The sequence below is a fragment of the Zalophus californianus genome, chromosome 9 (genome assembly GCF_009762305.2).
Source record: "Zalophus californianus isolate mZalCal1 chromosome 9, mZalCal1.pri.v2, whole genome shotgun sequence".
NCBI lineage: Eukaryota > Metazoa > Chordata > Mammalia > Carnivora > Otariidae > Zalophus > Zalophus californianus.
This window is the reverse complement of record NC_045603.1, coordinates 112,159,651-112,183,936: the sequence shown is the minus strand read 5'-3', so window position 1 is coordinate 112,183,936 and position 24,286 is coordinate 112,159,651. Positions and strand designations below refer to the sequence as shown.

The 24,286-nt window shown below is 42.7% G+C and overlaps 1 protein-coding gene across 3 annotated transcripts in view; it reads left to right on the top strand.

The window, feature by feature from the left end:
• SVIL (supervillin) overlaps nt 1–24,286 on the top strand; it is a 229,754-nt gene that overhangs the window by 50,100 nt on the left and 155,368 nt on the right. For all 3 annotated transcript variants that reach the window (XM_027593384.2, XM_027593388.2, XM_027593385.2), the window contains exon 2: nt 9,457–9,553. The gene's annotated coding sequence lies outside the window, so the exon portion shown is untranslated. The remainder of the gene's footprint in view (nt 1–9,456; nt 9,554–24,286) is intronic.

Genomic DNA, 24,286 nt, shown 5'->3' with positions numbered 1-24,286 from the left:
AAGCATACAGCGACGTGTCTTGGTAAGTGTGTACAGTTGTGCAACCACCACGATGAAAATATAAATCTCCATCACCCTAAAATGTTTCTTATGCTCCCCTGTAATCAATATCTCCACTCAGTTCTCACCCCTGGCAACCCCTGGTCTGTTTTCTGTCCTTACAGTTCTGCCTTTTCCAAACGTCATAGAAATGGAATCATTCGGTCTATAGCTTTTTGAGTCTGGCTCCTCTCACAGTTTAAGGCAGTTGAAATACGACCATGTTGTTCAGTGATTTGCCCCTTCATTGCCGAGTAGTATTCCATTGTGTAGATAGAGAGTTTGTGTATCCATTTACCAATGAAAGGACTCTTGTGTCCAGTTTCGGGTAATTATGAATAGAACTCCCATAAGATTCATGTAGGGGTTTTTATGGGATCGTAAGTTTTCATTTTCTCTTGGGTCAATACGTAGGACCGGGATTGCTGGGTAAGATGATAAATGTATGTTTAAACTTTATAAGAAAAACATCCAAACTGATCTGCAGAGTGGCTGTGCCATTTTCTATTCCCACCACTAAGGGGGGAGGGTTTCGTGAGCTGCTTTTTCATGCTCAAGTGCCAATGTCTGAGAGGCTTTCTTCCTTGAAGAGGGACCTCAGGATTTATCCCTTTTCTTTATATCCTTTCAATTTTGTGTTCCAGTCTCTTCCACTTGGACCTTTAAATTACTTTTATTTAACAGTGTTTCAGTTCTTCACTGTTGCCTGAGTTTCTTTTCTTTCTTCTCTGCACCTAACACGGGGCCTGATGCTGCACTCAGATGCTGAGTGCACTCAGATGCTGAGTTCGCATCTGTCCGATCTGGTTGTCATAAACAAAATTAAACTGATCTCAAGGGTAATGAGCACCCTTCGTGGGACCTTGGCGCAAGTGTAGCAGGGTCGTGGGGCATCTGCATGACAAATGCCTGTAGGACAGGTTGAGCCTTACCCCAGGACCTGGGGAGGGGGTCCTTTTGTTTCTCTTCTGGCAGTAAAGGTGTCACCCCCCAGGTGTGGGATACAGACGGGTGTTTGAACATTCACAGTGGTGAAGATCCACTCTGCCCTAGGAGGAGAAGTCTGAAACTAATCTATGTTATTAAAATTTTATAATAATTTATATTATGTTTATGGCAATATTTATAATAATTTCTACTAACCTGTGTTAGATTTAACACAGTGGAGATACTGACTGTGAAGTGGGTAGAATCTTGTGAAAGGTTTTTATCTTTCTTAAAGCTTTTAAATTGTTTTCTAATGAGGGATGCTGCATAGCATAGTGAATAAGAGTGAGCACTCTGGAGCCAGAAATGCTACTAGCCACCTGTGTGACCTTGGACAACCTTTCTACACCTTAGTTCTTGATCTGTAGAATGGGGATACTAATAGAAGCTAGTGGTGGTGATGAAGTGGTTAATATATGGATAGTGCTCAGAACAGTGCCTAGCAAATACTGAGTGCTTTATGAGTATTAGCTGCTGTTATTGTTAACTAAACTTTCTCCCCAATACTCTGAAAACGGGTGTTTTTGACACACTTATCACACTTTCACGGTTGTCAGATATGAGATGCTGTTCAAAGAATGATTAAAATTCTGTTAACAGTGAGGATCAGAGTTTTATGATATTATACAGAGTAATATTCAGTTGCTGATTATCCTCATGTGTGTGATTTATACTTGCACATGTTGACTCAGGTCACATTTTTAAGCGGTATCAGTTCTCTGGTCTAGCTTGCTTTTTTACTTTTGGAGGCTCAGGAGGAAGTTGTGATTTCCCAGGTGCGCTGGGAAATCAGAGAAGACATCCCTGCTTCCTCTGTTGGAAGGGTTGAGCTCACCATAGTTTGGTTAGTTAGAAGTTCCAGCACAAGAGCTTTAGTGCTCTCCCTCTTCCTAATTCTTTTGGTTGCTATCTCCATTCAAAAATGGTTTCTTTTAGAGGTGCCTGGGTGGTGCAGTCGTTAAGCAATTGACTCTTGGTTTCTGCTCAGGTCATGATCTCAGGGTTGTGAGATCGAGCCCCGCGTTGGGCCCTGCCTGCTCAGCGCAGTCTGCTTGAGATTCTCTCTCCCTCTCTCTCTCTGCCTCTCCCACTCATGCTCTCTCTCTAACGTAAAGAAATAAACCTTTAAAAAAAATGGTTTCTTTTAGCACTGTCTGAGCAACTTCTCCCCTGATGCTTCTTAAGAGTGGACATCTCCCCAAGGAGCAGACTTGACCTGGCTTTCCCGTTTAGGACCTGCGCTTTGTGGGAGTCCACTACGTTGCCTCTGTGTTTGGGGGCCACACCACAGGGCTAGAGTGTGTGGTCCCAGGGACCAGTGAGCATGCACACAGCCAGTAAGCAGGTCCATCTGTGCCCACTCAGGGACAGGTTAGGCCTGCCCATGTGTGTGCCCGGCTCTGAGAGAGCCCTGCTTTGCTCATGAGCTTCAGGTTTATCACAGGGGGTGAAGGAATTTATGTCATTGTAAGCATTGTCTGTGGACTACATCATGCCTCACATGTGCATTATTAATTTGTGTGTGTATGTTTCTGTTTATATTTTAAATCCAGTATAGTTAACATACATTGCTATATTGGTTTCAGGTATACAGTATAGTAATTCAACAATTCTATATGTTAATCGGTGCTTGTCAGTCAAGATAATTGTGATCATAATCCCCATCACGTATTTCACCCATCCTCCCACCCACCTCCCCTCTGGAAACCATCAGTTTGTTCTCCATAGTTAAGAGTCTGTTTTTGGTTTCTCTATTTTTTTTTTTTTGTCTTTCTTTCTTTGTTTTGTTTCCTAAAATCCACATATGAGTGAAATCATATGGTATGTCTTTCTCTGACTTATTTCATTCAGCATTAAACTGTCTAGACCATCCATGTTTTTGTAAATGGCAAATTTTCATTCTTTTTTATGGCTGAGTAATATTTCTGTGTGTGCGTGTGCATGTGCGTGCGTGTGTGTGTATACCACATCGTCTTTATCCATTCATCTAACAGTGGACACTTGGGCTGCTTCCTTATCTTGGCTATTGTCAGTATAGCTGCAATAAACATAGGGGAGCATATATCTTTTTGAATTAGTGTTTTTGTATTCTTTGGGTAAATACCCAGTAGTGGAATTACTGGATCATATGGTAGTTCTAATTTTAATTTTTTGAGGACCTCCATACTGTTTTCCATGTGGTGGCACCCATTTGCATTCCCATCAACAGAAGCACTATTACTTTAAATAGCTCCTATTACTTTAAATAGCTCCTAAGTGACTATGACTTCTAAAATATAAATCTGTGAGACACATCACTAGGTTCATAGTAGCCTTTTGACATTATCTTATTAACCATGCAACTGATGGCAGAGGGTGGATACAATAAAAATTTGACATTAGAAAGGGGCTTCTCATACTGGAAGCTCTTGAGACCCACCACTGTGCTATGCACCCAGAAGACATTACTTCAGGATGAGACTGTGACCCAGAGTCAGTCGGGACCCATCACTTCCCTCCCCATCACGAGGGGTTATGGGCAGAGAGTATACAGAGAGTGAACTCCAGCCCATAGTGCATAGTTTTCTTATCAGATGGAGCTTGCATATCAATAGGCTTTTTATTTGGTGTTTGTTGTTCATTTAGAAAAAAAAGAGCAAGATCTAGCACAATCATTTTATTTTTGTGAAAACATGCACATATGAGGTCAGTGGAGAGCGATAGAAAATATTTGTCTTCACCAAGTTCTGATCACACGGGTCGACCGTGAGTGTCTAGGAGTCCAAAGGAGAATCATGACATTGTGGTTGCTTTGAGCCCACTGCAATCCCCTGGGAAGCCGCCATTTACCTCTGACAGGAGAAACAGTGAGCACTTTGTTCTGTGAAGGGTCTTAATTCTCTTTTTGTTGTGGCAGCTATACCTCTAGAGTGCTTCCTTTAGAGTGCATCACCCAGGTGATGGTTTTCAGACTGTTCAAGTTTAAGGACTTGGAACCTTGGAGAAAGTCATGGTGCTTTTTTTTTAAGGTTTGTATTTATTTATTTGACAGAGAGAGATAGCGAGAGCAGGAACACAAGCATTTGTCATTATATACATAATTATGTATATGTATGTGTATATGTATGTACATGTGTATAGGCACATACACACATATGTATTTAATTACTAAATATAAGTCTGGCTCTTACTATATATCTTAATTTGGGCTGTTGCAACAAGAATACTGTAGACTGGGTAGCTTAAATGCTAGACACTTATTTCTCACAGTCTGGAGGCTAGCAAGTGCAAGATCAAGGTGGTGGCCAGTGTGGTGCCTTGTGCGGGCCCTCTTCCTGGTTTGCAGACAGCCACCTTCTTGCTGTGTCCTCACATGGTGGAGATCAGAGAAGAAGCAAGCTTTCACTGTTTGTTCTTATAAAAACACTCATCCCATTATGAAGGCTCCACCTTCATGACCTAGTCACCTCCCAAAGGCCCCAACAGCAAATACCCATCACCTTAGGGACTAGAACTTCAACATATTAACTTCAGGGGATGCAAATATTTGGCCCACAGTATATATTTGGGTGCTATAAACAATATAAGGTCAAATTCACAAGTACATGTGAGTATCAAATAGCAAGCTGACTTTTTCTTCAATGTTCATTTGCTGCTTGTTTATGCATTTTGTGGTTGCTACAAGGCAAGTCCTAGAAGGCACCAAAGATTTTGAAAAAAATATATGACAGAAGGTAAAATTGAGAATTCTGCCTCTTAATTTTTACACTTGTGATTTTAGATAATACCCACATCCTTTGGATTTTGAAGCGTAACACCTCCCAAGGTTTTGTAGGAGCATGTTCGAAAACATAAGAGGATCTCATGCTCCCTTTTAAGACCTGTTGCTGTAATGGGATGTATACTGTAATAGGAAACCTACCGAACTAGCAGCAGAAAGCCCATCAAGTGGGAAACGTGTCCCCCTAGGAAGATAGCCCCAAGGACAGCAGGGTGGTGGAGTTTCTGGATCTCACTGGGGAGGATTGAGGTGCTTATTTTAGCTCCCTCTCCTTCATGTGTCCCCGCGTCAGTTGCTATTTTGATGGTGAGCATCTTCCTGCAGCTGGTGGCGTGCTGACTGCCAGAGCCCTCGCAGGGGGAATGAACTGCCCTGTGCCCACTGGTACCCCTATCAGTCTTTCAGAATCTATTGTTTGAGCACTGGCTTCATGCCTATGAAATACTAAAAACATACAAGATAAAAACCCACAGTCCCATTTTAGAGGAAAAAAAATGCATGAACATATGAAAGACATATCTCTTGATCAAGAGGAGTATAAAAGGGTATGTACAGTTGAATTATACTTTGGGATGCATTTAGTATACCATTACTCAGTGAAGGCTACCAACATGTAGTTCATGAAGAATTCAGTATTTAGGAAAATATTCACCATCCTATGGATATTATCCTAATGTGCAAAAATAGTACAAGCATAATAGTTCAGGATGACAAACTCTCCTATAAATTACTTGACAAATAAAATGGGCCAATGGTTAGTACTATTAAAATGGTCTGTTATTTGTTCTTTAGCCAAGATTTTTGTACGCCTTCCCCCATATTAAAATGGAACCTAGATGGTCCTAGTGTGTCCTCAGTAACTGTCCTTTCTTCTTTCTAAAGTCATCTCAGTGGGCCCAGTGATCTTTGAAGGGAGTCCCCCTCCCCCCGCAGTGTCCCTGCTGCCCTCTCTCCTGTGTCACCTTCCTCCTATTGTCATTGCTCAATTGCCTCTAACCTTGGCTCCTGCACATGACCAGTCCAGTCACTTACTAATGGTTTTTCCATCAACTTGTGTGGTCCTGGAATTAATGCTAGCAGAATGACACCTCAGGCACCAATATAGTAAGTACATATCTGAGGGGTGATGGAATGGGACTGTCCCCACACAGCTACAGACCCGTGGTGATGTCTACAGGTTATTCTGTAGTTCCAGTCAGTGGGTGCCTTCTAATAGGTACACAGTTTTGTTGATTTGGAGGAATTTTGTTTATTGTTTATAAATGTTCAAATAATAACAATGATTATTTTTATTATTATATTATTGCTGTTCTGGCTAATCAAATCCTACATGGTTGAGAATTAAGTATAGTGGTCATCTATAATTAGATAATTGGCATGATTTGAAGAGACAGAAACCTTGCTGAGGAAGAAGTAAGACAGTTGGAGAAAGGTCTCATGGAAATGGAGGCATCTAAGCTGAATCCTGAAAGGTATCTTGAGATTTGTATGGGATAAGGAGGAAATGCCCATGGCTCCTGAAAATATTTTTTTTTAAAAAAGATTTTATTTATTTATTTGACAGAGAGAGACACAGCAAGAGAGGGAGTACAAGCAGGGGGCAGTGGGGGAAGGAGTAGCAGGCTTCCCGCAGAGCAGGGAGCCCGATGCAGGGCTCGATCCCAGGACGCTGGGATCATGACCTGAGCCGAAGGCAGACGCTTAACGACTGAGCCACCCAGGCACCCCTGAAAATATCTTTTTTAAAAATATTTTGTTTGTTTATTTGAGAGAGGGAGAGAGAGAGAAAGAGAGAGTGATCAGGAGGGAGAGGGAGAGATAATCTGAAGCAGACTCCATGCTGAGTGCAGAGCCAGATTCAGGGCTCCATCCCATGACCACAGATGATGACTCGAGCCAAAACTAAGAGTCAGTTGCTTAACTGACTGAGCCACCCAGGCACCCCGCTCCTGATAATATCTTAAAGAACCTCCTTTCCTTGCTAGGCATCCAGGAAAAGAAAGATGGGAGAAAGTAACCAGAGCAAAAGTGGGTCTCGTGGAAGGCTCATCCCTAGGATCTGTAATAGGAATCCATTATTGGATGCCTGGTGGAGGGGGTAAGACCCTGCTAAATGCTCTGGACCTTGAGGCACCTGACACTGTAGTAAGGTAGTACATGAATAAAACTCACCAGAAACGTCCTTTCACTGTGGACACCTCCATCGGCATGTTCTGTCAAATCTGTCTTTTGAAATGTAAGATAAAGTATGTTTTTCTCTGGTGTATCTTCCCTCCAGATACAGTTGGTCTACAGTTAGTCACAAACTCATGTGAGAGGTTTTGCACAGGGGTCGATAATCATCTGAAAGCCAGGTGAAAGTTTGTTTTTGACCAGGAAGAAATACTTCAGAAGGATGGAGAGAGCCCTGGCAAGACGAGCTAAGACTTTGACTTGGGGTCCGCTTCCTGCACACTGATTCTCCTTTCCCCATTGCCCTGTTTTCCTCTGGAATTTTTGCTGCTCTTAGGCAGGTTTGACTAGTTTACTAAACTTCAGCCTGTCACTTAATTTGGACCCTTTCCTGATTGTGGTTTTGCCCTTTTCTTTCCCCAAGTTATCTTGAGTGCATTAAAGCTGATTTATTGTTTTGTTTTCCTGTCCGTTGCTGTATTATGAAGTTTTATTACCTAGTGACTATCCCTTTGTCTTTGGGCAAACGAGATTCCTAGAACTGGTGATGCAGGTACAGGCCTTTCAAACTCCTTCTTGGTCCTTGGGCTCATGATCTCCACAGTAGATTCTCTTTCTTCTCGAACTGCAGTTGTAGAGTTCCAAGGGAACCCTTTTGCACACTCAAGCTTGAGAACCCCTCCTCTACAGGGCACTTGAGGGACATGGGCCAAGGACAGAATAGACATGGGAGTCTGGTCAGAATAGAGCTCTCTAAGAGGGAGAGATGAGGATTTCTTCTCCTGCCCTTACCTCTTGGCTTCTTTTGGTTCTCTTGGCCCTTTTCCTTTTGAATAATTTCATTTTTCATTCCTCTGTGGCCAGTACAGAAAGTGGGTCTCCTTTTCTAAAGCAGGCAAATTCCTCCTCAGTTTAGTATACTAAGGAGGGGCCCCAGGGGAAAGCCAGGCTTAAATTGGTCTAGCTCCATTCACAAGGCTCCAAAGCTTTTTAGTAATAAACAGATTTGTGGGGGAGGAGGAAAAAAGATTTTTTTTTTTTTTTTTGGCACAAAAGAACAGTCTACTTAAACCCAATAGTTTGTCTGTGTTTACCACAACCATCTTTGTGGCTTTAAGTAATGAGTTCATAGCTGTCTGAATTTTACTGGGCAGGGGTGACAATAATGTTTTTTTGCTTTGGGGGAACTTCACGTGGGTTGACTCCCTTGTGCTCCTCATCACCACAGGGTGATTGCCTTGTAAGTTGCCCCAGCATGGGCTTCTGGAGAGGAACCCCATTCTCCCTACCCGAGTTAAGTAAGATAGGATCAGACACCATGCCTCCCATATGTTTCTAAAAACTGAGGGCTGATGCCAGCTCTGGTCCTTTACAATGCTGGTGTGTCATGGGCTCCTGTCCCTTCCAGGGCCTTCTGTGCTTGAGTGAACTCTTTGCTAAGATGACATTTTCAAAAGGTAGTACAAAGAAGTGCTGAACAGACATTGGGAGGAAATAGGAGGAAGTGCCTCAGTAGCCTGAAACAATAGGTTTTCCCAAGCCAACGCTGTTTTACCACTAACCAACTAATAAATCTAGGGGCTTTCCTCTTTAGTCTGGGATCTCAGGGCTGAAGCCCTGCTTGTATTTGGTATCCCTCTCCCAGGCTGAGTCACTGGGATGCCACACAGGCAGGCAGCCATTTTGAGTGTAAGAAATGAACTATTACTAAGCGAGTTATCTTGTATACAGATTACCTGCAGGTAGGAAAATCACACAGGGAAATGTACATATGCTGTAGTGCTCCTCTATCGTACTTTCAGTATGAGTGGGGTTTTCCCTCATTCCCCAGCCTGTGAGGAAAATAGATGTGGAAGCTTTTCTCTGCCTGGAATTAATGGCATAGACCAAGTTCTAGCCCAGTCACTCACTCTGGGTGCCCTAGATGGGTTCCACTAGTCTCCAACTTCTTTATTCTGTATCTCTTTTTCTAAGGAATTGGGCCTTTGTCAGTTCCTTCTGGCTATACATATCCAACTCCTTGATGAATTCCAACCCATTCTTCTCTGTTTTCTCAAGTCTCCCTTGTTACAAGGCTTCTTTCCCAAATCCCCTTATTTGGATCTGTTGTAAATTTGTATTTTAGAAAGTACTCATATTTACTCAACATAATTCTTGCTGTTAGACCAAATGTATAAAATTTCAGTCACTATGGAAAAATTAGAGCTTTGGAGAACCATTGCATAGAAATGACTTTATTCATTGGCTTTAAGATGAAGGAAAACAAATTTTTATTGGGTATTTTTTATAAGAGGTTTAAAAAGGTACTCTAACCACTGCCTGTAATTTGTTGTAGCTGATGTAGATGACTAATTGAAAGAGTAAAAGCTCTTTAGAAGCAGAAAATTAATCACAGCAGTGTATCCTGTTTTGCTCATACATGTGGTTGTCTGTCTTATATTGTTTGCTCTTTTCTTTCTTAGATTTCAAAGTTGAAATTTTTCTTTCCCCCTTTTCAGAGAGACTTCGAATAGATGACTTTGAAGACTTACAGAGCTGAGATATGAAGATTTTGAAGTCATTCTATATCTGAAGCTGATTAATATCAGCATTACAGTAAGTATTTAGGAAAGAAATACAATTTTGTGGTTAACACATCATTGGCTTTGCCTGCATCCTGAGAATGCAGATTAAAGTACATCATGAAGGGTGAATTTGTTTGAATCACATTCAAGAAACCAGAGCTCTGAGAAAATTTAAGCTCCCTCTATGATAAGTTACAGGACCACAAACATACAGGGGTGATGAGCCCTTTTGATAGTTGGAAAAATCTTTATATCTCCTTAGTGTCCTATGGGCCCTTTAGGAGCTCCAGGAAAGAAAAGGAAAACTTAATACTGGGGTTTTCTTTTTGTACTGAGCTGAGGCTATGGGAGAGACTTTTTAGATGAGAACGGAGCTGGGCACAGAAAGGGGAACAGAAGCACCTTCTGGGAACTGTGCTTTCTGGACTGCCTCTCTGGGGCAGTGTTTCTCAAATTGTGTTCCCTGGAACACAGTTCCCTATACTATTAATGCAGTGGGGATAGAGGTGGGAAGATGGGTCTGTGCTCAAATGAGTTTAGAAAACATTGAATTAAAATTAAGCGACCTTTCTTACTGAAGGATCTCAAAAACACATGAACCTTGTGAATCTCATGGGTGTGTATAGTCAGCAGTACTTACCAGAGTCCTCTTGTGGGGCGTCTTGAGACCAGTGTTCCATTTGTTCATTAAGTAGTTAATGGACTCCGGCCGTGCATGGTGTTAGATACTAAAAATGTATCAGTAAATGAGATTGGCAAATAAAGTTAGAAATAAGTAAGAGCAATTACTGATAGATATGATAGCAAATGTTGAAGAGAAGGGTCTTGGGAGCTAGGGGACCTGGGTTTTCTTTTTTCTTTTTTTTAAAGATTTATTTATTTATTTGACAGAGAGAGACATGGCAAGAGAGGGAACACAAACAGGGGGAGAGGGAGAGGGAGAAGCAGGCTCCTTGCTGAGCCAGGAGCCCGATGTGGGGCTCGATCCCAGGACCCTGGGATCATGACCTGAGCTGAAGGCAGACGCTTAACGACTGAGCCACCCAGGTGCCTTGGGACCTGCCATTTATAAACTGTATAACCTTGAAGAAGATACTTAAACTCTCTTTCAGCTTCCACGTGTATAAAATGGTGATAATAGCATCTACCTAGTAAGGTTGTTGTGAGGACTAAGATGATAAATACATGCTGGCAAATACTAAACCTTATACAGGGATTATCAGAATTTGTACTTATAATAATAATGGCTGAGTGCTCTGAAGTTTATATGATAGACGGGAGAAGAGATAGTGATGGATAGAGACTTTTGAACTGGATGGTCCAGGACTTCCTGAAGTAGAGACCTGTAAAGATGAGAAAGACTGAACTATGGGGGTAGTATAGAGAGTGTGTACAGAAGGAAATGTAAGTGTGAAAAGGTATGTCTTATGGAGAGAAAGCATTTGACAATTCCAACACCCTTTAAGATTAAAACAACAACAACAAACCAAACAACAACAACAAAGGAGGAATTGAAGGGAAGTTCTTCAACTTGAAAAGGGCATCTATGAGAAACCCACAGCTAACGTCACACTTAATGTGAAGGACTGAAAGCTTTCCCCCTAAGACCAGGAACAAGACATGGATGTCCACTCTCATCATTTCTATTCAGTATTGTACTGGAAGTTCTAGCCAGGGCAGTTAAGAAAGGATATGGAATAAAAGCCTCCTAGATTGGAGAGGAAGAAGTAAAACTATCCCTGTTTGCAAATACATGATCATGGATATGGAAAATCCTAAGGGATCCATGACAGTATCAGAACTAATAAGTTCAGAAATGTTGTAGGGTATAAGATCAATATACAAAAATAAGTTCTATTGCTATACACTTATAGTGAACAATCTGAAATGAACTTGAGAAAATATTTCCTCCTCTAACAGCATGAAAAAAATACTTAGGAATAAATGTAATCAGAGAAGTATAAAATTTACGCTATTAAAACTACAAAACATTGTTGAAAGAATTAAGGAAAATTTAAATAAGTGATAAAACATCTCATGTCTATGAATCGGAAGACTTACTATTGTTAAAATGACAGTACTCCCTAAATTGATCTGTAGATTCAGTGCAATCTCTATCAAGATCTCAGATGGAGGGCCGCCTGGGTGGCCCAGATGGTTAAGCGTCTGCCTTCGGCTCAGGTCATGATCCGAGGGTCCTGGGATCGAGCCCCACATTGGGCTCCTGGCTCAGCAGGGAGCCTGCTTCTCCCTCTCCCTCTGCCTTTCCCCCTCTTCATGCTCTCTCTCTCTCTCTCTCTCTGTATCTCTGTGTCTCAAATGAATAAATAAAATCTTAAAAAAAAAAGATCTCAGATGGATTCTTTGCAGAAATTGACAGACTGACCCTAAAATTCACATAGACATTTAAGGAATCTGGAATAGCCATAACATCTTGAAAAAGAGCAGAATTGGAAGACTTAACCTTCCTGATTTCAAAACTTTATATAAAGCCACAACCATCAGGCCAGTGTGGTATTGGCATAAGGATAGACATATAGATTTTTGTAATAGAATTTATAGATCAGAAATAAACCCATAAATTTATGGTAATTGATATTTGTCACTTGTGCCAAGACAATTCTTTGGGAATTAGTCTCTTCAACAAATGGTCTGGGACAACTGGATATCAACATGAAAAGGAATAAAGTTGGGCCACTACCTCATACGAGATACAAAAATTAATTCAAAATGGATCAAAGGCCTAAATGTAAGACCTAAAACTATAACACTCTTAGAAGACAACATGGGTATTAATCTTCATGACCTTGGGATAGGCAATGATTTTTTTTTTTTGAGATACAACACCAAAAGCACAAGTGAAACAGAAAAATAGATAACTTGGACATCAACAAAATTAATCAAAAAATGCTATCAAGAGAATGAAAAGACAACCCACAGAATGGGAAAAAAATGTTTGCAAATCATATAATCTGATATGGAACTTATATGTAGCATATATAAAGAACTCTTACACCTCAGTAATAAAAGGTAACTGAATTCAAAAATAGGCAAAGATCTGAATAGACATTTCTCCAAAGAAGATAGGCAAATGGCTAGTAACCACATGGGAAGATTCTCAACATCACTAGCCATTAGTGAAATGCAAATCAAAACCACAATGTGATATTACTTCATAGCCACTATGAAAGACAGTAATAAGTGTTGGTAAAGATGTGGAGAAATTGGAACTCTCATACACTACTGGTGAGAATGCAAAATCTATCCAAAGCAGCTGCTTTGGAAAACAGTCCGGCAATTCTTCATACAGTTAGAGAGTAGCCTTATGATCCAGCATATTCAGTCCTAGGTATATATCAAGATAAATGAAAACATATGTTTATATAAAAATGCAAATATTCATGGCAGTATCATTCATAATTGTTGAAGAATGGAAAAAACCCAATGTCTGTCAACTGATGAACAAATAAAATATTGTATATCCATGTGATAAGATATTATTCAGCTGTAAAAGAGAATGAAGTACTGATAACATGCTACAATATGGATGAATCTTGGAAATATGCTAAGTGAAAAAAGCCAGACACAAAGACCATGATGCATAATTCCATTTTTATGGAATTTCTAGAACAGACAAATCTAGAGAGACAGAAAGAGTAATGTAGCACTGGAGTATCTAGGGGGAAATTGAGAGTGATTGCTAATGGGTACATAGTTTCTTCTGGGGGTGATGAAAATATCTAAAATTGATTTGATAGTGGTCATACAGGTATATAAATATTCTAAAACCACTAAATTATACACTTTAAATTGGTGGATTTATTGTATATGAATTATATATCAATAAAACTGGTGTATATATAAAAAGGGATATGTCTTAGAGGTGTAACCATCAGCACTTGGTGGTAGCTGAGATACAGGGAGTGAGAACAAGGGAGGAATTAAGAATGACTCCCAGATTTTGGCCCTGGAAACGTCTGAGGGGAGTAAAAACTGGGGGAGGAGATTTTGTTTTGTTTTTTTGTTTTTGTTTGAATTGGGCGGGCCAGCTTTGAGAATCAAGAGCTCTGTTACGGACATACTAAGTTTGAGGTACCTGGTAAATATACACCTAGAGATCTTAGGTAGACAGTTGAATGCAAGTCTGGAACTCAGAGGAGCAATCCTGAATGTAGGTAACATTTAGATGATAGGCAAATCCATAAGAATGGATGAAAAGTGTGTGTGTGTGTGTGTGTGTGTGCGCGCGCGCACGCACGTGTATATGCACAAATGAGGCTCAGAATGAGATGGAAGAGAGCCACAAAGAAACCCAAGAAGGGGTCAGCCAGGGAGGTAGGAAAATAGAGGGCTATGAGGTCATGAAGCTCAGGTGAAAGGAGGGTGGTGTCCACAGAGCTGATGCTACTGAAAAATCAGGAAGAAGAAGATAGAATTATCCATTGGAATTGCCAAGTGGATGCTGTTGATGACCTTGGCAAGAGTAGCTCAGTAGTGGAGACTCCGGAAGAGTAGGCTGAAGAGGGAATGTGAAATGCTAGAGTCGGGAGAGGTAGGGCAACTGATTTTGGAAGTTTTGCTGGAACCTCACTCTGGTGAAAATTGCTCTGGGATCCTTTCCTGCTCTGCTGAATCCCTGGAGTGCTGGTAGGGTTTGAAGGCCATCTCTTCCCTTGGGGCCAGCTACTTCGGGTATAAATTCTGCATCTAGGAAGCTGCCAACTTGTATTTTGGGGTGGGGCAGGAGAGTAGCACTAGGCTGGGGTCCAGAGAAGAGTGTCATTCTTTGCTTTGTTCTCTGATGGTTTTGATTTTCTTTTATTTTGATTGGGAGAAAGCTGAGAGGAGGATTTTATTAATAATGTGCTTTTTTGAGGTTTAGATTGAATTGTTTAAAAATTATCATTTGAAGTCCGAATAGGGAGAAAAGGCAGTCCCTGCTTTTAGATGCAACGAAGGTCCTGGCTATATATACAGTGCTGCTTTGTGTGTCTTTGGACATGGGTAGAACTCGGTGCTAGGATTACAAGACTATGTGAGGTGGAGAGAAACGTGGTAACTTTCTCAAAAGGCCCCCGTACAAATGCCTGAGGAAGTTGTGTTTCATAAACCTCAAAAGCGCATTGACTATGCATCTTACCATCTGCATTAGCATGTTCTTCCTCCATGCTTTTTTACTAGTTAAGATTGTGGAAAAGCACTTTTTAAGATACATGCTCCTTCAGGCAACAACATTCTCTTCAGAAAACCGGCTGCTACTTAGGCTATAAAGCCCATTTAATGTTTTGAACAAACATCATGTTTTAAGCACATGACTATAGGCTGTTCATTTTGGATGAATCCAAGTGGTGCTGTTTTTTCTTTTACAAGATGTGTGTGCATGTGTGTGTTTGTGCATGCATGCATTCATACTTTATTAAGTCAGGGTTTTGAAGTTATATCTGAGTGTTCTTAGTTCAAATTTCTGCCTTTTCTTATGTGGAATATAAATGACCTAATAGAAAACTGTATGTTTGAAATCCAGTGTGTTCTAACTGGCTTGGCATGTTATTAGAAAACATTAGAAATTAGAGAACTTTTCAAGCCCTGATTGAAGGCTCCTAGTAAGGATTACCTTTGTGTGTAGTTATTTATTTATTTATTTTTATTTTTAAAATATTTTATTTATTTGAGAGAGAGAGTGAACATGAGGGAGAGGGACAGGGAGAGAAACCCAAGCAGACTCTGTACCGAGTGTGGAGCCCGATGCGGGGTTTGATCTTATGACCCTGAGATCATGACCCAAGAGGAAACCAAGAGTTGGTCGCTCAACTGACTGAGCCTCTCAGACACCCCATGTGTGTTTTTTTAAAGAAACTTTTATGTGGTCATTATTGTTTGGTTGTGTTTCATTGTATATGTAGGGGACATACATTGGGAAATTTGAAGGAAGAACATTTCAGTATTACTTTCATTCAAACGTTCTTATTCTGAAAGAAACATCTTAATTTGTTCTAGAGCACAGGGTTTTTCACTTATGATTATAAAAAAACAATATAGTGGTGTGTCCTACTTGGTTAGAAGTCGATTGTCATCCATGAGGAAATCACCAGCTTAAGAGAAATGCTGACTTCACAAGCCTGTCTTTTCCCTGCTCCCCACCCAGGTGTAGAGATTTTACTAACTTGCGGCAACTTCCAATCATGGGAGAATTACAGTGGTTATCTGGGGGGAGTCATTTGAACTTCAACCTATACTTTGGCCTATAGGGCCATGCTAACAGAAGCTTTTCTTTTTTTCCTTTAAGATGTATTTGTTCATTTTAGAGAGAGACAGTGCACGTGCCTGCAGCAGGGAAGGGCAGAGGGAGAGGGAGAGAGAGTCTTAGGCAGACTCCGTGCTCAGCCACAGAGCCTGACTCGGGGCTTAATCTCAGGACCCTGAGATCAGGACCTGTGCTGAAACCGAGAATTGGACGCCTAACTGACTGCGCCACCCAGGTGCCCCTAATAGGCCCTTTGATAATCTTGATTGTAAAGAGAGCAAGAGAAAGTGACTGCAAAGAGAGGGTTTGGTCTGTTCTACTCATGACTGCTTCTTGAGAGAAGCTGGCTTCAGGTGATCACCATGACTGGGGGCAGACAAGGTCAGTTCACAGTGTTTTTAATTCTTTTCAGAGAATTGGACTGTATTAAGCAGGTGCTATTGACCACATTTCAGATCATTTTATGGAGGAGCACTAATTCAGTTTCTTTCTGCTCGGGGTGGATCTGTGCACATTACTTTGTTTCTCAAAAACGTCTTGTTTGTCTTGGGATGCAGCCAGGCCTCTAATGTGGGTGGTGTGTGCTATGTCACAAACCTCAGGCCCCAAAGCCTGAATTTTGCTTTGTCAGATCAGATGAGTGTATGAAACAGGCGACTAGCCTTTGGGAGACGCCAGGAGGCAAACATAAAAGCGATGTTCGTGAATTGATGTAGACAGAGACTTTGGGCAGATTTCTTTGAGATGTGGGAATGGAGGTGACAGGAAGAGAGAACAGAAGAAGACAGGTAAGGGACTTCTGGATTTTCTGAAATAACCTTATGTGGCTGCATTCAGAAAGCTGGTTAGCATTTCATGAGCTGGTGAGGGCCTTATGCTCTCTTTTGGGGCTGTGTTGGGGAGCAATGATTTTTGGATGTTGATAATGTACTTAGCTTAGAGTATTGCAATGAAAAATGCCACTGGTTTGACTTTTTAAGTAGAAATATAAGTTCTTAAAAAACTGCTGTATGCCTACCCAAAACTAGGTCTGCCGCTCTCTAAATGGGAAAAACAAACAAGCACATAAAAACCCTAAAGGGATCTTTTTTGTGATCTTTTCTTAAACCCAATGTAAGATGTAGGCCTTATTTAAAATTTGCCATAGAATGGGAAACAGAAACCATGGAAGAATGTAAATACACCTTTGGTCTTCTGTTTCTTACACACACACACACACACACACACACACACACACACACACACACACACACACACACACACACACACACACACACACACACACACACACACACACACACACACACACACACACACACACACACACACACACACACACACACACACACACCCCCCCCCCCCCCCCCCTATATTTGCATGGAAAATAGGTAGCAAATGTCTTGAAGGACAAACAGAAGGTACAATATGATTAAGTAAGAGGTTGAATACAAATTGGAAAGAGTCCTAACTTTTTATTTCACTTTCATTTGGATCCTTTTACTAATTCTCTTTGCTGGGTTTAGGCTTTTCAAACATTCTTTGGCCCTGGGAGGGAGTTGTATAACCATAAAACTTGAGAATCCTGGCCCTAGAATAAATGTTCCTTTAAAACCCCAAGGACAGAAAATTGAACACAGCTGTGCAAAAGAAAAAAGCAGCAACGCCAGTGATGGTTCAGGGCTGCAGGAGCCCTGACCAGCTTCCCCAGTGCACTGGAGCTGTGGTTTCTTGCTGGTAGATGGGGAGCTTCAGCGCTTTTTGGAAGTTTCAGGAAAAGGCCAAGGTCATCCTTCAAAACTGTAGTTTCTTCTGTTGGCGGTCAGGAGTTGTTATCGATCGCCCTGCTTGTCCTATGTGTAGCCTGCCATGGTCCCCTGGGGACAATGGAGTTTGTAATCATTTTTGAGGTGCTGTGATTCTGCAAACCTTACAGTTCCTACTTATAAGGAAACCCCAGAGCTTGAGCAGTTTACACCAGGGTCGGAAGATAGAACACACAAAGATTTTGGGCCCTTGAGTCTCTCTCTGCCCTCTCAGAATAAAAAGCTTTAAGTGTGGTCCTGGGAACATAGCATTGTCGTTCCTTGCTTCTCGCCTCTGGGATGAAAACCACAATGTTGGCTCTCTGATGTTGGCCTGGTGGGTCCCGCTGTTTGGTTTGTAGCCCATGAGGAGCCATGGCCATGGACCCTAACCTCTGCACAGCCTGGGATTAATCATTTTGGTCTTTGTCAGACCGTGTAATGATGATTCATACTTCTTCCTCTACAAGATTAGATTACTGTAATTTTCATATCCTGGACTGTTCACTCGGGATTTGAATTAATTCTTGTTGGTATAGAAAGCAGTATCGTGTTTCTGGGGAGAAAGGACTGAACTTACCTACTTGGCCACCATCAGAAAACATTTAGGGAGGGCCTGTTGTGGGCCTGACTCTGGAAGGTAATCCCGGCTTCAGGACTTATTACCATGTCAGTTCACCATAAAGGCCTGCGGACGGGGCTTTGGTGTGCACTTGGCCCAGGTGCAGTGGATTTGCATACATGACACCATGCCCCAAAGATGAGAACACACGGAGAGTTTTGCAAGGAGTCCTGTACTAAAATCAGGCACTGCTTCATGAGGCAAATCTTGCCCAGAGAAACATTTGGGAAGGAGGTAAACTCATTCAGGTTTGTGGAATAGTCTACCCAGAGCCAGCAGGGATCATGATCACAGACTGGAGAGGGTCAAGGGGGCGGCTGTGGGAGCAATGAGCGGGAAAGTAACCTTTAGGAAAAACTCTGTTTTGGCATGCTCCCTGTCAAATGTGTATTATTCTGTCCCTTCAACAAATATTTATTGAGCACTTACTATGTCCTGGGCACAACTGTGGACACCAGGGATTTAACAACAGTCTACAAAAGACAAAAATCTCAGACTTGATGGAGATCACGTCCTCAAGGCCATGGCCTTGAGGGTAGGAATGTGGGCTGGAGAGCACCATAGCCAGGCATTAGGAGGGCCTGGTACAACTCCTAAACAAGCACAATCGTTTGGAGATGTGCTTGCATGTATGTTCTCTCGCTTCTCTCTAGGGAGCCTGTGACCTCTGTCCTGCTAATAAGGTTGCAGACACCTTTAGAGAAGCCCCCGATGGGAGTTCTTCATGCATGCTAACACGGGGTCCGCTCTGGTCTAAGGAGGCCAGCCCATGACTGCAGGGGCTGCCAGGGGGCCGTCTGCTACAGACTGAGCCTCTGCTGGAGGGGAGCTGCATTATGATCAAGTACCCTTATCTTCGTTTCCAGTCCTACTGTGGCATGACTCTGACTTTAGATTGCCTCGGCTTGACCTACGTTCTCTCTCCTGGCTCCCCTTCCTTTCTTTAGTCCCTCTTTTTTTTTTTTTAAGATTTTATTTATTTATTTGACAGAGAGAGAGAGAGCAGGAACACAAGCAGGGGGAGTGGGAGAGGGAGAAGCAGGCTTCCCGCTGAACAGGGAGCCCGATGCGGGGCTCGATCCCAGGACCCTGGGATCATGATCTGAGCCGAAGGCAGATGCTTAACCAACTGAGCCACCCAGGCGCCCCTAGTCCCTCTTTTCTTTTCTCTCTTAATCCTCTCCATTCTTCTTTGGTGACTCTGAGATGGCGCTTTGCCTCAGAATTACAGAATCTGTTTTTCTGGAACTGGACGGGACCCTAGGAGTCTTAGTCTAAACCAGCGATTTTTGGTCTCTGGACTGAAAGCAAGCATTCACCTGATGCGGGGAAATGAGAAATCTAAGAAAATGAAAGGTAAATGTTTCATGCAGCTAAACTTCATTATTTGATTCGTGTATCTTTCCATCATATTCCCTTGAACTTTTCAGTTTTTAGTATCTTCCATTTACCCTAGAAATTATTCATCACCCTGAACTCAGCCCCGTACCCCTCACCGTGCTGCCCCCACACTTGACTCCTACTCCCTACCCCCTTCTCCCACACTCCACTTTTCAGCTGGTGCCCCCCTCGATTTTGTAGATCCTGCCCCCAAAATAAGAGTCTGTGCCTAAACCTTACTTAGGGTAGGAAGTCACCATTTGTATTGCCAGGGAGTTGTGTTTTAGGAGCCCCAGTTGGAGCCACAGATACATTTTAAGCTACAGCATGCAGTGGTTCAGTTTTATGGAATTATTGGTCCTGTGGTTCCACTTTATTACAGGCTTATCAGGCATTTGTGGGTTGGCCAAGTGTGCACACATCCCTTATAACTGTTTCTGGAGGAAAATGAGAATGTACTTTTACAATGTGAACCTTATTGATCTGGAGATGCAGATGCACTTGTGCTTCTGACCGAGGGTGCATGGGGTTTCGTGGTTTGTGGAGGCTGGAGATCATGGCTGCAGAGAAAGGTGCCCAGGTGCTCCCCGTCCCCAGTGTGTCTCTGGGACCTGGGTGTTCTCCTTTATAACATGGTGTGGATGTTTGAATTGTCACAGTGCTCCTTAAGGAGAACCATAGGTACTTTGTATTTTTCATTCAGGAGTAAGACTTGTTCATTCTCTCTTGGTGTTTGGGATCAGCAGAGGAAACCATTTATGGTGCTAGGCTTTGTGATGCTCACAACAACGCAAAAAGGAGAAAGCCTCTCGGGTCTTCTCTAGTTCTGGTATGGGAGGTCCTCACTGTATCACCTGTACAACTTTAGGCTCATATTTCCACTTGAGAAGCAACCCCTGTGGTTCTGCCATGGGGGGGTACCATTGACAGAGATCCCATAGTTTTAGATGTATGTTGGCCTAAAAGGAACATGTCACAATTTGTATACATCTCTGAATACTCTCAGGACTCTGAGCCTGGTGTCCAGGAATGTGATGTTGGTCCCGCCATGTGAGAGGCTGTGTCCCTGGAGCCAGGACTCATAAGACGCGGTCCAGGCTGCCCCCCGGCAAACTGCCATTTCATTCTGACCATGAGGCCAGCAGCTCTGAGCATGCTGAGCATTGCTGCACGCCCTTTGCTCTTGAAGCAGCAGCCTGGGACAGAAGAGTTGGCTTGCTCATCGGCTGTTCAAGCCAGTGACCCACACACGACCTTGGAGCTTGAAAGATTGTCATCCAAAGCCAGTGAAGCTCTCCATAAGCTTTGAGAGAGTGAGACAGAGGCAGATACTCAGTCATTGATTGATTTAGATCATCTGGGAGAGGGAGATAGGGTAGTTGAAAGATAAATGTTAACCAAGAATAGTTTCCCTCTTTTTTAAAAATCTACACCAAAACAAAATTATTTGTCTGTGGTGCAGAAGGCCACAATCTGAGACTCCTAGTGGTGTATCTGTCAGGAAACTAAGGCATGACCCTGTCTTTACTCATTAATGTCAAAATTCTAAGCTTACTGCAAAAATGGGCAAAAAAAAAAAAATGAAATAGTTCCAAGTCTGGTTCTGTTAGAGCAGAAATTAGGGCAGAATCTGAAACTGGTTGCCTCATCTTTTCATGCCCTGGAAATGAGCAGCTTGAAAAAGTACTTCTCATGATTGTTCAAGTTCATTGCCATTTATAAAACAGACCCTTTCAGAAGGCAGATGCAGTTAGTCAGAGAGCTTTGCTACTTTGCTCTCCCCACACAGACGATTCTGCCAATGCGCTGACATCATCCTTACTTCAGAAATAGGTGCTTCATAGAAGGAAGAGTGGCAAGCGAGGTGCTTGTGCTGGCTCTTGCTCTTTTCTTTGCTGCCCATAAACTGAGGAGCCAACTTGTTCCTCTTGTCATTCTCCAACTTTGGAGGGGTATTAGGCATTGATGAGTCAAACCTGAATAAAGAAGGAGAACATTGTCCCTGCATTGAAATGAACAAAAAGTATATATATAACTATAAGCTATTTTGATTGTGGTTTTCAGTCTTCATATCACAAACATTTATTCCATTTATGGAGTTCTAGCAATATAGAGATGAGACGGAGTCCCTACCTTCTGGATGCTAGCAGTCTAGAGGTTGGAACTCCTAGACTATGTCAGGAAGGGGTTCACAGGAGAAATGAAGTTATCTGAGTCTTGAAGGATGTCTTGGGGGTCTTCTAAAGGAGAAGGAAGGAAAGGCATTCTGAGCAGAGGGAACAGCCTGGACACAGCAATGATGGTCAGTGTGGCTTCTCATGGTCACTACTCGGGGGCAAGTTGGTGGGACATATGGCTCATGAGGTAGGAAGGGGCCAGGCCACAAAAGCTAGGGTCTTGGGAATTTATCCAACAGGCCAGCCAGTCTTGACCTTCTGTTTTCCTCTAACACATGTATGCTGGGACATATCCACATGTGTCACATACCTCCTGGGTATATCCAGATATGATGCTTGTAATGAAGCAAGACATTAAAGTCTCCTATAATTGTCACACAACTATTAGCAGTATAGTCATTAAAGTATATCACATCTGTATGAGATCATCTCTGGGTTAAGTGCAGTTTCCAGAGTATTTATGTGTGCCTCAATTGCTTTTTCCTCCTACTGATGAATCCCTAAATGCAAGACAGTGGAAGTGACGCTTGTGCAAGAATAGTTTTACATTTATTCCTCAAAAACATTTAATTTAAGAAGTTGTTGCCTGAGCTTCCATCAGTGAGAAGTCACTGGCTGCCCAGGAGAAGGGCTGCTGGAGCCAGTGAGGAGGTTTCGGCTGGGTGAGAAGTGGCCAGGCTGGGGCTGGTTAAAAGGTTCTGTAAGCAGGGGAGAGGCTGGGTTTGGGGAGGGCTGGTAGGGGGTGGGGATGAAGAGTTTGGAGGCTCTTGAAACAGCAGTTCTGCCAAGAGGCAGTGAGAGCACCTGCAGGGAAGTGGCTGCAGAGAGGGAGGCTGAGGGGTTGAGGAGGGGCCGGTGTGAGCCTGCCCGCCAGGGAACCAGGAGCAAATGTCTTATGGGAAAGGACGAGTGCAGAATTATTTGTCTTGGGCTTCCTGTTCCTGTGAGCCAGCCTGGTATTCTGATCTCAGGGACCCCCCCCCCCCAAACCATGTCCTGAATTCTGCTGCAGGTGCAGTGGGAGCGGGGAGGGAGAAGACTCTAGGGTCAGCCTCTTGGGCCACACCAGATGGTTGTGGGGCAGGGAGTCGAAGAGGGGCAGTGAAGCGACGGAGGAGACTCATTGTCAAGGCACGGCAAGGACCAGACCGTGATGTCAAAGGCATTCCTAAAAAGAGGACATTCCATGAAGGTGGAAGTAGGCAGAAAGTGTCCGACAACAGAGAGGCCAAGTCCAGACAGGGCACCGGGAGGGTCCCTTGCTGGGGAAGCCGTTCCTGGAGTGTGGAAGGAGCTAGAATCCAGCTGCAAAACAATGGGGGAGCGATGCGACTGTGGGAGAGGAGATCTTGGTTGTGGAAGGAAGGAAGGAATGAGATGAGCAAGGGGAAGGTGGGAAGGGGGCGCTGAGGGAACTCTGGGGGTGGGAGCCAGAGAAGCCACAGAATGCTCATGGGCTACTTGAACTCACGCCCCACTCCTTCGATGAACCGAAAGAAGTTTCACCTCTCGTCATCTGTGCATTGCATGGCATGCCCCAGAGCCACCCTTTCCTAGAGTAGAAGTCCAGTAGAAGGTACTCTGGCCCTCGGGAGGGACTGTTCCTGAAGTTTGCGTCTAGGCGTGGTGTTCCCGAGTCTGAGAGGGGGAGGGGCACGGAGCATTCTCCATCTGCCCACTGTCCCTTGTGTCTTGTCTTTTTATTTTCAAGAATGAAAACTTCAGGACTGTAGAACCCTGGAGTTTGAAAACTTGTTTCCTATGATATTTATAGTAGCATTAGGTTTTGAGATGACTCAGCCTCCTCTTTTTCTAAAGAGTTGTTTTCTTGCTGTTTTTCGAGTGTATATAGGTTTCGAAAATAAATCATCTTGGGCAGTGGCTTGAACTTCCGAATGTTACGTGGAGGTATCCTGTTTTGTTGGGGGGGGCAATAGCAATGGAAGAGTGCTTAACAAGGGTCCCTTTGTAGCCACTCCCCTACCACTCCATCCCTAATATCGGATAACCACTCACCTGTTCTCCACTTCCACAATGTTATCATTTGGGGGAATTTATATAAATGGAATCATACGACCTATAAACTTTTGGGATTGGCTTTCTTTTACTCAGCATAATTTCCTAGATATTCATCCAGGTTGTTGCATATGTCAGTAGTTGGTGCCTGTGTTTTTATAATTTTTCTATTTTACATTTAACTTTGTGATCCATTTTAGTTAATTTTTGTATGAGATATGAACATTAGGTCAAGGGTCACTTTTCTTTTTTTTTTTTCTTATCTCCTCCCCTCTCCTCCCCTCCCCTCCCCTCTCCTCTCCTCCCCTTCCGTCCCCTTCCCCTCCCTTTCTTTTTGCCACTGAGCGTCCAGTTGCTCCAATATTATTGTGGAAAAGGCAACTTCTGTCAAAAATCTGTTGGCTGTATGTGTGTGGGTCTATTTCTGGGTTGTCTATTCCATTACTATAGCTATATAATAGAACTTAATATGGGATAGATTGATTACTCTCACTTTATTCTTTTTGAAGATTGTTTTAATGGT